General features: G+C 48.7%; 1 protein-coding gene across 1 annotated transcript in view; it reads right to left on the bottom strand.

The window, feature by feature from the left end:
• Positions 1-2,062: 2,062 nt before the first annotated feature.
• The window catches only part of LOC149124302 (uncharacterized), a 165,250-nt gene continuing 152,156 nt past the window's right edge, over positions 2,063-15,156 (bottom strand). The window contains exon 5 of the mRNA XM_089304919.1: positions 2,063-8,101. The gene's annotated coding sequence lies outside the window, so the exon portion shown is untranslated. The remainder of the gene's footprint in view (positions 8,102-15,156) is intronic.

Raw genomic sequence — 15,156 nt, 5'->3', positions numbered from 1 at the left:
GGCCCGTGCCAAAAGCAGGCAGCGAGGCGGAACTCGACACTTGTGTGCGTTGCTCGTGAGAACTTGGGGGTGGGGGTGGGGGGCGGGAGGAGGGAGGGGGGGTACCGAAACGTCCCTGTCCATCTGTTGGTGTCTGGGCGGCAGAAAATATTGAAATAGAAATAGAAAGTTAGAAAAATGCTTAGGAGCAAAAACCTGAAAGAGTATTGTATTTGAAAAGGAAATGTTAGACTGACTGTATAAAAATGGAAAAACAGAATTAACATGTTCCATAATGATTCGTCTGTGTTCACTAAATATTGAGCTGAAATTTGGTGAAACCCTCAAAATACGACTTCCCAAGGAAGGCGTCGTCTTCAAGAAATCATCATCAGGGAGAGAGAGCTCCGATGCCCCAGGTGTCTCCGCTCCCTCACCTGGCTGATGGCCTTTCCTTTCGCTTTATTAAATAGTCAGAAATCCTATGCACTGAATGCCGCACTCCAAAACCCCGAGAGGAGCCCATTACCAGCATTCCTCAAACATATTTGCATATCCAGTGAAAAACAAAATTCACAATCTTTCCAAGCTACTTCTGCTCTACTGGGAAGCTATAAAAACTGGCAAGTCAGGGAAACCAAGATTCCTCTTTCTCCTCCCTCCACGCTCACACAGGAAGTGACACGAAAGGTTTGCTCAGATTGCCCGGCGACACTGACCACAATCGGGCAGGGAAAGACCACCCTGGGAATAAGGCAACTTGGGTCTCCTGCCTGCTCCCTCTGACCATACCCCAGAATAGCCAGCCCACGCTGTGGAAAGCCTGACTCCAGGACTTTGCAACGTGAGCGGTTTTGGCATTGCTAACTCAACCCGACAGTCCTTACTCGTAAAATACAGACCACAGCCATGCACACGTAGTAAAATGAGCAGGCGCAAATCTGGTGCAGTATTGCAAGCCGAGTGAATAATAGTACAAAAATATCAGAAAAGGAAAGGTTATGAAATTTCATAACAGATGACAAATTGGTAGCTTTTCCCCGCTTTTCTGGAATGGATTCAGTAACAGATTTGAATCTTGGGCTTTGATGCTTGTCTGAGATATGCAGGGATCCCAAGTTCAAGGAGAAAAAAAAAAAACACACACACACACAGAAGTCATCTGCATGCTACTTCACTTACAGCAGGGTCTATCCTATGCCATTTATCCCAGAAATTGTTCCGTTCCTTTTTTGATCCACCTTTATTTAAAACAACATTAAAGTTTAAAATTCCACCCTTGTTCAAGCCCCCAGCCTTCTCTCCCAATGATGAACCTACCTGCTCAGATTCCAGGGAAGTAAACAGAAAGCCCTGCATTCTGTCACCTTGGAAGAGAGGCTCAGAACTGTGCCGTATGGTGTCTGTCTGTCACCACGCTCTGGGGCTGCGGGGGAGGGAGCCACATGTTCCCAGGGCAAGAGTAGCCATGCTGGGGAATGCCTTACAGGTCACTGGCTCAGCTGCCTTTGGAGCAACGGAGTGGCCAGAACTGCCTGGCATAGGTACTTGTGCCAATGGGTCCCTCCTGCCATCTGAAACCTTTTCCTAGACATTCTCCCTGGAACATTCACCTCAGCTTCGACACAACCTCTGAGAAGTGCCTGGGAGAGAACCACGCAGGGAAAAGAGACCCAGTGCTAGAGGAGACTCCAGTGGACACAGCCCGGGCCTGCAAGGGGCTCAGGTTAACCAGGGAGGAAAGCGGACGTGCAAGTGAGCCACACAAAGGCAACAGCAGGCAGATGGAAACCAGCTCTGGAGAAACGTAACAAACCTCCTGGCTGGCGGGCTTCACAAAAAAGGCTGCCGTGAAGAGGAGGAACTAAAGTGCTAGGAGAGGCCCGCCCAGGAAGTACCTGCATGGTTACTGTTCTCTGGGACTCACATTTATGCCAGTGAGCACTCCTCGCTGACGATGTGTGACTCTGCTCACACCACGTTAGCCGCCAAGCTACGCTACGGGCTTCCTATACTCAAACACTGCCACGACTCCTGCCCATTTTACAGAAAGAAAAACCAAACTAGTGAGAGATTAGGCAACTTGCTGGGGTCACCACGCTAAGCTAGGTGAGTTGAGAGGTAGGGATTTGAAGCCTGGTGCAACTGATCCCACACTGTTGGAGTGGTTATGTCAACAAAACACATTTTTCAGAGTTCTTTGCTAAAGTGAATAGAAATTTGGGAGATCCTAATTGCAAACTCCTAATTTTCAAGGTTACAATCATATCCAAAGAGGAATGGAGATCAACTTTCCCACCAAGCTAGCCTAGCACCATGGGTCAAATTCAGAACCCAAACTTTCTGGACTTTCCCTGTGTTTTCCGTTCTAGGTGTTTACACTGACTTCCTTGTGTATGTTATATGGGAAACCAAAGCTATTCAGTGAAAAATAAAGACTATACATAAACCCCACCATGCAGGCAATTCTCTCTTTTAAGAAAAAAAAAGGGGGGGACAGTGCTGTGGCATACATAGCGGGTGGTGCTGCCGCCTGCAGTGCCTTTGACCTGGAGGAGCCTCCTGGCTCCTGGCTTTGGATCAGCATGGCTCCAGCCTTTGCAGCCAATTGGGGAGTGAGCCAGTGGATGGAAGACCTCTCTCTCCCTCTCTCTCTCTCACTCTCTCTTTCTCTGTGTAGCTTGACTTTTGGATGGATAAATCTTTAAACAAACAAAAAAATGATTAAGTTAAAGACAGAAAGGAACAGACAATGTTCTATCTGCTGGTTCACTCCCCAAATGGCCACAATGGGTGAGGCTAGGCCAGGCAGAAGCCAGGAGCTTCATCTGAGTGCTAGGGTCCCAAGCACTTGGGCCATCTTCTGCTCCTTTTCTAGGCCATTACCAGGGAGCTGGGTGGAAAGTGGATCAGCCAGGACTTGAACCAGTGCCTATATAGGGTGCTGGTGTCACATGGCAGGCAGATTAACCCACCATGCCACAATGCCTGCCCTAGCAATTCTTTTTTTTCTCATTTTTTTTTCTATTTTTGATATAATATATTTTTCATATTACATTATGGTCAAAGGCTGAATGCGCCACTAAATAAATAGACCAACAAGCAAAAAGGCCGCAGTTCAGCACTGGAGAAGCAATTCTTGCTCTCTGTCCATACCTTGAGCCCACCAAGAAGTGCAGAAAGCCCGGGACACACTCACAGGACCTCTGGTTTTCTTTTCTTTTCTTTTTTATTTTTTTTGACAGGCAGAGTGGACAGTGAGAGAGAGAGAGACAGAGAGAAAGGTCTTCCTTTGCCGTTGGTTCACCCTCCAATGGCCGCCGCGGCCGGCACACCGTGCTGATCCGATGGCAGGAGCCAGGAGCCAGGTGCTTTTCCTGGTCTCCCATGGGGTGCAGGGCCCAAGCACCTGGGCCATCCTCCACTGCACTCTCTGGCCACAGCAGAGGGCTGGCCTGGAAGAGGGGCAACCGGGACAGAATCCGGCGCCCCGACCGGGACTAGAACCCAGTGTGCCGGCGCCGCTAGGTGCAGGATTAGCCTAGTGAGCCACGGCGCCGGCCTTGGACCTCTGGTTTTCTGAGACCCGCAGCGGGTATCTCCTTAGTTCCAGCCCGTGTACCAGGGGACGCCCCAGGAAGAGCTGGCGCTGACACCGCTGTCCACAGGGACCTCTGATTACCACCGAGCACTAAGCAAAACAGGACCGAACTGGGGTCTGCAGGAGATCCACCTCCGCCAACCCCATGTGCACAGACCTCCGGGTGGGCGCAGGCCTCGGCGTGGCCCAGTTCAGATTCAGAATTTTCCCTTTTGCCACGTCCCTGCATCTCTCCCGTAGATTTTTCCATCTCCTCCCAAGCCCGGCACAGAGCCTTTTCCCTTCCTTTGCCCTGCCCGGCCACCCCTGAACCAGCCATTGACCTTGGACCCCTCCCTGCATTCAAAGCACAATCAACGCGCCCCTCCCGGGCAGGGGCCCAATGACCCCCATTCTTCTCTCCCTTCGGAAGCTTCCTTTTCCTGTCCCTCCCAGTCTAATAATCTGCTCTGTGGATTCCATGGGGTCCCCTGGGCTGACTCCCCACCTCACAGGGCAGGGCCTGCTGGCATCTCAGCTGTAGTTCCTGGTGGTTTGGGCCGGATACAAATGGGCCGTGCCACATCAGAAAGCTGTACCCAGCAGCACAGAACCTAGCATGGCAGCCGCACCCAGCCTCAAGCACCCCTCCCCAAATCGGAGCTCTCAACATTGATGTGTGCAGTGCTCCTAACTCTACCCCTCAAAGCAGCGTGACAATTTACTCTGACAGGAAATGTGAACATGTAAAAAAAAAAAAAAAACCACACACACACACACACGCATACATGCACACCAACATGATGTGGCTGAGGAGCCATTCTGTGCAATGTTTCCAAGGACGACCACAGTCTGAGCTTTAAGATGGGTAAAATCACCATGAGACAAGGATTTTTTTTTTTTTGGACAGGCAGAGTGGACAGTGAGAGAGAGAGAGAGACAAGGAGAAAGGTCTTCCTTTTCCGTTGGTTCACCCCCCAATGGCTACCGCGGCCGGCGCACCACGCTGATCCGATGGCAGGAGCCAGGTGCCTCTCCTGGTCTCCCATGCAGGTGCAGGGGCCCAAGGACTTGGGCCATTCTCCACTGCACTCCCTGGCCACAGCAGAGAGCTGGCCTGGAAGAGGAGCAACCGGGACAGAATCCGGCGCCCTGACCGGGACTAGAACCCGATGTGCCGGTGCCTCAGGCGGAGGATTAGCCTATTGAGCCGTGGCACCAGCCGTGACACAAGGATTTTAAGGGTAAACAGGCCCCGATCACCTTCTACCTGCTGGACTCTTCTGGGGTCTCCAGGTCTTTAAAGAAAACTTGGGTGACATCAATGAGTTGCTGAGTCCTTCTCCCCTCTTCCTCCCTCTATGAAAACACAGCCAATCAGCACTGACAGCAGGTTTATATCTAAGACGTCAGCCGTCAAAGGGTGCAAGTGAAGTCCTAAACTGGTGACACACAAGGACCCTGAAGAAAATATAGCAAGTCAACCTAAATTAGCCCAGCCACTTTAGGCATTGTTTGTAAAACTATAAAATCAAATAGTTGGTGCCAGACTTTTGATAGATCCTTTTTTCTCCAGCTATACAAACACTCCATGCGTCCATCAGGATGGAGCAAGGGCTTGTGTTTGTTCCTTAATACACACACAGTCAATCAGGGAAACAATTTTATGGGCTCAACCACGAGAAATACAAACATTCGAAGCCTTCCAACACATTTGGTATCCGACACCCCACATCACAGAGGGGCCAAGCAGGGGAGACTCTGAATAATCTCTGATCGTGCAAGGGAAAGGTCTGTCAACTAAAATAAAAGCACACATTAAAAGCAGGCATGCTGTACAAATAGAATATAAAACAGGTTAACAGGGGTTCTGTTTTTCTCCTGGGTGAGATAAGTTCTCCCAGGCTCACTGTGTGTTCTGAACTCTGCTAGCCTTTTTCTGTGTGGGAAGAACAGAGCCAAGCCCATCCAAGCCTCTCTGAGTTTGCTCTTCCCTGACTGGCTGGCTGGATGTGTGTGGCTGCGTGGGCCACGCAGGTAAGCAAAGGTGTGTGAGCACTCACCTGTACTGTCTGCTCCCCTTGACGTCACATGGAAACTTGGCTACCATCAATGGCAAGACCCAAGCCAAATGAAAACCCAAGCACATGTTACGGCTTCCTGGCTGGCTTACACTGCCCTGGTTTATCTTCATATGCCTTAAATTTTGAGGACTATTTAAAGACCAAGCATCATGAATGCTTCTACTATACAGTACTTAAAAAAAAAAATCACAAAATATTTTTAGGTAAGGCACCACCAAGAGATGGCAAAGAAAACCAGAATCAGTCAGGACTTGTAAGGAGTTTCCAGTCCTTGCTTTTTTATTTTTTTTAAAAGTTATTTATTTATTTATTTATTTATTGGAAAGGCAGAGATACAGAGAGAGAAGGAGAGAGATCTTCCATCCACTGGTTCACTCCCCAAATGGTAGCAATAGCTGGGACTGGGCCAGGCTGAAGCCAGGAGCCAGGAGCCAGGAGCCTCTTCCATGTCTCCAACATGGATGCAGGGGCCCAAGGACTTAGGTCATCTTCTACTGATTTCCAGGCCCATCCCACAGGGAGCTGGATCAGAACTGGAGCAGCCAGGACTTGAACCGTGGCACACATGGGATGCCGGCACTGTATGCAGAGGCTGAACCTTCTACGCCACAGTGCTGCCCCCCTTACAGCCCAGTTGATGACCCAGGACAGTGGCCTCTGCACAGGCAAGTGGCTCTGAAGTGTGTGCTACCTGCCGAATGGAGCAGTGGTGATGACGGGAAGCAGATGCCAGAGAACTCTGTGCACCAGCAGGGAAACACCTTCAGAGGACTCCTCCGTGTTCCTGGGGTGCCACCTGCATGCCACACCTCGCAATGTGCCTTTCTAGAACCTTCCTGGCTCAAGTCCCAACTTCCCCAAACCAGGAATCTAGAAATGGCCTGCAGGGTCCAGGAAGTGCCAGAGGCCCTACCTTTTACATTTTCTGTGCACATGCACGGATGACAGCATTTATGCAAATTAAAGAAGTATACACAAAAGCACTCTGTTTCGTTGGTGGACATTCATGTATATAAATCAAATAGGAAAACCAGAACTAGCATATGGATGAACCACATGAGAGAGATGCTTTGTGTCTGGGGTAGGGGGCTTGGAAAAGGTTAGACTTGTATAGACCTCTGAACCCTATGCAGAGCCTTCCAGATAAAATTTTCTTCACTGGGAGTGGGGTTGTTGGGAGAGAGAGACAATGCCTTTTGACTTATGAGGAACCCATACCAGGAATGCCATCCGGGAATGGTTTCTCTGAATAACATTGAAGCTTTATATGGCATGAACCCATATCCCTGGGATGAAGATACAGAGATGGTTTCTAAATTGTAGAATAAAGGAAAATAAATAAATATAAAAAGTTTCCTTCTTTTTTGGCAGGTTGGGAGGGGTGGGATTCACAGTGATTATAAAGTCAATTACTTTAAGCTCTTAAGGAAAGTGATATACCCAAAAGGTCTGTCTCTTATACACACGCACTCAGGGTGACTTTTACACACACACTTGGAATACCTCCTGCACACACACACTCAGGGTGATTTGTATCCACACACTCGGGGTACCTCTTGCACACACACACTCAAGGTGATTTGCACACACTCAGGGTGACTTATGCATACACACTTGGGGTACCTCCTGCACGCACACACTCAGGGTGACTTGTGCACTTACACTTGGAGTGATTTGTATGCACACACACTTGGGTGCCTTCTACACACGGGCACTCATGGTGACTTTCACACACACACTTGGTGTATCTCTTATGCATGCACACTCAAGGTGACTTGCACACGTGCACACTTGGGATATCTCTTGCACACACACTCAGGGTGACTTGCACACACGCACACTCGGGGTATCTCTTGCACACACACACTCAGGGTGACTTGCACACACGCACACTTGGGATATCTCTTGCAATGTAATTTCAGGGTACATCCTGCACATGCACACTCGGGGTGACTTCCACACATGCACACTGGGGGTAACCCTTGCTGGGGAAGAGAGTGGCTACTGCTTTCAACAGGAGCTCTTTCCCAGGATGAAAACCAGCCAGGCCAATCTCCATGCTCCATTTTAGCTTACATTTTTCTTTTTTTTTCTCTTTTATTAATTTATTTGAGCAGCAGAGTTATAGACAGAGAAAGGGGTCTTCCATCTGGTGGTTCATTGCCCAAAAGGCCAGATGGCCAGAGTTGGGCCGATCTGAAGCCAGGAGCCAGGAGCTTCTTCTGGGTCCCCCATGTAGGTGCAGGGGCCCAAGCACTCAGGCCATCTTCTACTGCTTTCCCAGGCTATAGCAGAGAGCTGGATCAGAAGAGGAGCAGCCAGGACTCAAACTGGCACCCATATATATGGATGCTGGCGCCGTGGATGGAGGCTTAGTCTACTGCACCACAGCACCAGACCCATTTTCTTCGTCTTCCTTACAGCTTAATGGCACTGGTTTGTTGACAGTTTTGGGGAACTGAGGAAGGATAAATAGAAGTTAGGTTTCCTGGGTTCAAAAAAATGTATCCTTGAGTTGGTGAGGAGAGAGGAAAAATAGTGAAAAACATAAAATTGATTGGTTTAATTACCAATTGAAAGAATATCATAAAAGTGGGCAGGACAGCCTGTGCACTGGTCACCTAACATCTGTATCTAGGTCAAGAAACAGAGAAGGACATATACATTAAGGGTTTTGTACTGTTTGGAGGTCATGGGCATCCTAGCAAATCTGAAAAATCTTAGTCCTTCTCTGAGTGTGTACATGTGCACTGGTGTGTACAAAACAACTGTCCATTTTCCTGATTCCAGGAAGAAACACTGGTGACATCTGGTTGTGCTCACATCTACTGCACTGCCTTTCAGAAATTCCTTCTTTCAATAAAGAAGTTTCCTCTAAGAGCGAAAATGTACATTGCAATAGTAAAGTCTTGGAATCCCCACAGTTAAAATGAAAACAAAACCAAGATCTGGCTTTGTAGAAGCCAATATCTCCAAAGTCATTTTACCCCTAGAACAGTTTCGGGGTGGAGCAAATTAATATGTTGAGGAACTTGTGGTCTGAGGAACACAGTGTGAGACATGCTGGCTTTGTGAGGGTAATACCTCTGCATTTCACACTGCTGTCCACATTCCAACAGTCCTCTCCCATTGTCCCCATAAACATGACTCATCCTCGTAAAATCAGAAATCCTAGTTTTAGATTCATAAAATATGGTCTCTATTATAATGTCATGTATTTCCACAAACCCCTTATGAACTGACTCGCACAACCCCTTCCAATGCTAAGAAGAGAAAATTTTCATGCACTCCCTTCATCAACCCAGTAGGGTTGAGCCAAGTGAATTTGTAAACCAAGTCTAGAACGCATTCTCAAATGGCGATGGCAAGACTACACCAAAACACCCAGGAAATCAAATTCTGCTTCAGAGTCATGACCAGTCCAAGGGGAAATCTGCAAAATGTCTCTTCTAATAACCTCATTTTACAGAACTTGGACATCTACCCGAAACACAGGAAACAAAAATTTAAGCCCCACTGCCAACCAAAGCAATGCAAATTAAGGCAATACCATTTTCCCACCTATCAAATTAGGGACTGTCTTCACCCATAATACCCTAGGTCACTGGAGTTTAGGGAAATGACTTTCATGTACAAAGCTGATAGAGCACACACGCAGTATCACCATTTTGAAAAACAAAATGCTGGCATTAAAATTTCTCAGTGTCTGTGACCAAACAATCCCATTTCTGATGTACGAAAAGGAACACAGGCTGTGAACACGCACAGAGTTTGGGGGTAGCAGAAGCCAAGAGCAATTCTCCACTGGGCTTGCCCAACTCACAGGCAAGCAGAGTCATGGGGTCAGGGCGGAGTCGGGAAGCCAGGACCTTGGAGGGTTCCCCAAAGGACCCTCAGCAATGGTTCCTCCACCTTTTCCTAAACACACACACACACACACACACACACACAGAGCGCTCAAGCCCAAAGAGTGGAGGAGCAGGAACCTCCATCTGGGATCATCATCCACTCACAGCAGCATCTCTGTGACGCGGCTGGGAAGAAGAAGAAATGCTGCTGGAATCAGAGTCTGTTCCTCTGCCGGGGGCACTGGAGACCCAAACCAAAGAAGTAACGAAGTTCAAGAGGGAAGGACATCCCTGCAGACATCATGCTTGGGGGCAGGAGTCTGGCCCAGCAGTTAAGGTGGTGGTTAGGGCACCTGTGCCCCTCACTGAAATGCCTGGCTTGGACACCTCCTCCAGTTCCTAACTCCAGCTTCCTACTAATGCACACCCCAGCGGGCAGCAGGTCACCGGTCCAGTACTTGGGTCCCTATCACTCTCATGGCAGATGTGATGGCTCTGGGCTTCGGCCTGGCCCCAGCTGTCATGGGCATTTGGGGAGTAGATCAGTGGTTTGGAGCTCTTGTCTCTGTCTCCGCCTCTCTCTCAAATAAACAAACAAAAAATTTTTAAGAAAAGAAAGATCCTTGGTCCCAAGAGGTGAAAGGCCACCCAGAGGAGACAGAGTGAAAGAGAATACGAGGAGAAGCCCTGTGATCCTTTGATGGAAGGAACAGAAAACAAAGATGAATGAAAACAATGGCAGGGCCTTCTTTTCAGAAAAGATGTGATTCTGTGTGAACCCAACTCAGGGAATCTATGAAAACGGTGGGATAAAGGCAACTGAAACAATAGAACAGTGTACTACCTCCAGGAAAATGCAGGCATCCAACATGTTTTGCTATGCGGAGGAAGGAGAGGAAAATGTAGGAACAGGTAGACACCTCAAGGATAGTCTGCCTGGTGTTGCTAAGCATTGCATTCTCAGGTCTCAAGAAAAAAAAAAATCTAAGTGTGAATGAATGAATGAATGAATGGTTGTCCCATCTTCATTTTCCGACAAGCTCGTTTAATATGAGCTACACTGGCTGAACAAACTGGTGTCTTTGGATTACTTTTAAAATGTGAAACAGCAAGACCAGTCCTATTTCCACTTATTTCTCCACCTTTGCGAGTGACCTGCTGTGGCATCAGTCCCTGTGCATTCCATTATCTCAGTCGACTCTCCATGGTCCAGGCTGACAGCCGAGGAGCCTCTGGCTCAGAAAAGGATTAAGCCTCCGAGCACAGTAGGGACTTGGACACCACGTTCCCCTCCACTCCCACAATGCTCAGCTCCGAATATTGAGACACTCGCTTCCCTGGGTCTCGTGCACCTCACTTGCACACCCTGGATGTCTGTGGTCAAGATCTAGTCCTGATCACAAGGCTTGGGAGGCCCACGATGCAAACAGAACTACATGGATTTCAGGAGGTTTCAGTCTAATTTGGAAAAGGGAAAAAAGCAGTCTCCATAGATACAAGCTTGACAACATATTGCTTTTCTGCTCGCCTGTTTTCTTACACTGAGAATGTCAATGCAGAGCTGGAAAATTTCTAAGTAAATTACACAGACTGGACAACCAAGCGCCCCACCTACCCCTTCCACACCCCCACTGTTCAAGTCCCTGGGGCAGGAGGGTGGAGCAGAAATACTGGGGCCCTCTGAGGTGTGTGATGGAGCCTGGAGGCTGAGGCTACCACTGGCTACCCAGAGCGCCGGTGGAAGGAAGGCACCAGCTTACATCTCACAAAACTTCATGCTCACAGCAGCCGCATGACATTGTGTAAGGAGGGACTGTGTGTGCGGGTGGCACAGAAGCCAAGAGGGGGCCGGGCCTCTCGTTTCTATAGACGCAGAGCTTGGGCAAACTTCTCCAGGCCACAGCAGCGTGGGTTCCAGTGACAATGAGGGCAAGTGTGGCTATGGCTGCCTGAACACTGCTCAGAACTCCTGGGACCACGGACGCCAATGACCACCTGCTGACGCCACTGTCTTGTGTCATAAAGAAGGGGAGGGAAACAGGGACTCTGGGGCATCAACTGTGTCCTAGAAACCTTCAAGAAAGGGTACAGTGGGGTCTGAGGGGCCGCCAAATCTGTTTCCCTCAGTTAAGAAAGGGAGAGAGGATTTGATTTGATTTTTAGAGATTTATTTACTTATTTATTTATTCGAAAGGTATAGTTCTACAGAGACAGAGAGCAAGATCTTCCAACTGCTGGTTCACTCCCCAAATAGCCACAACAGCTGGGGCTGGGCCATGCAGAAGCCAGGATCCAGGAGCTTCTTCTAGGTCTCTCACATCAGTCAGGGGCCCAAGCATCTGGGCTATCATCTGCTTTCCAAGGCACATTAGCAGGAAGCTGGGTCAGAAGTGGAGCAGCCAGGACTGGAACCGTTGCCCATATGAGATGCCACCATTGCAGGCAGCAACTTTACCCACTACACCACAGCACTGGGCCCCAGGGAGAAGATTTTAAAAGATGAAGAAAGAGAACAGAAATAGAATTCCCCTTCTATATCATAGCCCAAAGAACTGAAACCAAGGACCCAAGGAGGTATTGTTACACCCATGTACATAGCAACATGGTTCACAAGAGTCAAAAGGTGGCAGTAACCCAGGTGTCCACTGATGAATGGACAGGCAAAACACACACACACACACACACACACACACACCCCAGAGTATTTGTTAAGTCAGCCTCAAAAAAGAACAAAATTATACATCATGCTATGCCATGGATGAATCTCCAGGACATCAGGTTAAGTGAAATAATTCAGGGGCTGGCACTGTGGCATAGCAGGTAAAGCCACTGCCTGCAGTGCCAGCATCCCATATGGGCGCCAGTTTGAGACCCAGCTGCTCCACTTCTGATCCAGCTCTCTACTATGGCCTGGGAAAGCAGCAGAAGATGGCCTAAGCCCTTGGGCCCCTGCACTCATATGGGAGGACCCTGAAGAAGCTCCTGGCTCCTGGCTCCTGGCTTCAGATTGGTGCAGCTCCAGCCATTGCGGCTAATGGGGGAGTGAACCAGCGGATGGAAGACCTCTCTCTCTCTCTTTCTCTCTCTGCCTCTCCTTCACTCTCTGTGTAACTCAGACTTTCAAATAAATAAAAAATAAATCTTAAAAAAAAAATAATCCAGTCACAAAAAGACAAACACAATGAGGGACTACAGGAGCCAAGCTCATGGGACAGAAAGTAGAATGATGAGGGCCAGGGACTCTAGAGAGCTGTGATAGGACAGGTGCATAGTTTCAGTTATGCCAAATGGAAATGCTACAGAGACTGGTTCTACAGCAGTGTGAATGCACCTAAACCATTGAACTGAATGCATTTTTACAATGAAAAATATACTTAAAAGAAGAAAAAAAATGGAAAAAGACGCAGAGTCAAGACCGTGGTCCTCCCATATGAAAGTGAAACTTATTAACTGAAAAGCATATCCCAGGAGATGTAATAGGAACGGTAACTGCCTTCCTGCTGTCAACAGCATAAAACTCTGTTCAGATGCCTGTTGTGTGCTTCTCGCTCCATGTTCCAAACCAGAGACCTTGGCTGGCTGTGCCTTAGCCAAGGTAAGTCACTTGGCCAGTCATGGCACAACTCCCTGTGGACTGAGATCCAGCTCAGTCACTCCCACCAAGGTGGCTTTCCCTGCCCGGGGACAGGTGGAACTGTGTGGAGACAATTTTGGTTGTCAACTGGGAGAAAAAGAGAGGGCATGGTGGCAGCATCTAGGGTCTAGAGGCCAGGAAAGCTGCACCACATTGCATGAGGCATAGAGTACGAGACCCTACAACCAAGAACTTCCTGGCCCTAACTGTAAAGAGTACCCAGGTTAACACGCTTTGTCCTAGATTGGCCTAGGAGTTCAGAGACCAAGGTTCTGCTTTGTTCTTTTCATGTACGCCTTTGAGCAACCAGGAGAGTGAGCAATCACTAATAGACCCTGTGCTGTTTAAACACTCTGTGTGTATTTCATCACTCACTTCTCTTACTATGACCCTGGGGTAACTGTTAGGGAACCACATCTGGAGAAGTTAAGAAATGTGTCCAAAGTGTCATTGGTTGGGGTGAGCATCTGGCCAACAGTTCAGACACTGCTGTCCCCCTGGGTTCAAGACCCAGTTGCAGATCCTGACTCAAGCTTACTGCTAATCCAGATCCTGGCAGGCAGTGGTGATGGGGCCTGCCACTCGCCACGTGGAAGAACTGGATGGAGGTCCCAATTCCCAGGTTTGGTCTCAGCCCTGCCATGGCCATTATGGGCATGCAGCAAGTAACCTGGTGGATGGGAGCTCACTCTTGGGTCTCTCAAATAATTTCTATAAAAATTAAAATCAACTCTGCAGAACTGCAGGGCAGCGTTCCCACCTCAACATCTCAAACCCATGCCTTGTGCATGGCTGGTGAGAAATGAGCCACTGGGCTAGTGGTCCCCAAGGCATGGCAAGCAGACCAGGGGCACCGCGACCCATCAGCCAACCCCTTACCACATGAAGTCCCTTGGCAGCCCATCAATTCCACTCGGATCAGGGAGGAATTTCTGGGTTCAGGGAGGAAACTGGGGGGACAGATCATTTTCTGAATTTTATTAAGGCTCAGTCTCCCGTAATAATGAAACTCTCCTATTCTGACCCATGTTATTTGCATGAAGGAGACCTCAACAACTAAGTTCCTACTGATCTCGTCACCAGAAGCTTCCAGTGCATAAGGGCTGCCTGGGGCAGGTGTTTGGCCACGCAGCTAAGAGGCCAGTTAGGGCTCAGAGTAGCTGGGTTCGATACCCGCTCCAGCTCCTGACTCCAGACTTCAGCTCCCTGCTAATGGGCATCCCTGGGAGGCCACAGTGATGGCTCAAGTACTTGGGTCCCAGTCACCCACAAACGAGGCATGAATTGAGGTCCTGGCTCCTGGTTTTGGTCTCCCAGACATTGTGGGCATTTGGGAAGTGAAGCAGCAGGTGGGGGTGTGTCCTCCCTCTCTCTCTCTCTCTCTCTCTCTCTCTCTCTCTCTCTCTCATAAAGATTTTATTTATTTAAGAGGCAGAGTTACAGAGAGAGAAAGGTCTTCCATCTGCTGTTCACTCACCAATGGCTGCAATGGCCGGAGCTGGGCCAATCTGAAACGAGGAGCCAGGAGCTCCTTGGAGCTTCTTCTGGGTCTCCCACGTGGGTGCAGGGGACCAAGCACTTGGGCCATCTTCCACTGCTTTCCCAGGCCATAGCAGAGAGCTGGATCATAAGAGGAGCAGCCAGGACATGAACCAGCATCTATATGGGATGCCGGCATCACAGGTGGAGGTCTCTCTCCTGCTGCTCCTCAAATACACTATAATTTAAACTAAAAAAAAATTTTTTAAATCTCATTTTGTTCAAGGAAAAAAAAAATTATGCCTAACCTACCCGGAATAAGTCCCAAGAATCAAGGAATTTGGGAAGCTGGGAAAATCTCTAGCTGCTCACTGTGCCTATAGTTCTACTGCTCCCCTTGAACCATGCAGAGAACTCATACTCATGCTTTAGAACCCTACTCAGGCTTGGTGCCCCACTTCTGTGAAGCCTTCCCATAGATGTCACATGTCCCCCAGTTTGTCATTCCTTCTGCACCAGTTTCACACTATAACATTCTTCTATTCTACACAT

The sequence above is a fragment of the Oryctolagus cuniculus genome, chromosome 10, assembly GCF_051225735.1.
Source record: "Oryctolagus cuniculus isolate XC-2025 breed Fujian yellow rabbit chromosome 10, ASM5122573v1, whole genome shotgun sequence".
Taxonomy (NCBI): domain Eukaryota; kingdom Metazoa; phylum Chordata; class Mammalia; order Lagomorpha; family Leporidae; genus Oryctolagus; species Oryctolagus cuniculus.
Note: the sequence above shows the minus strand (reverse complement) of the source record. Positions and strands in the feature narration are given on the sequence as shown.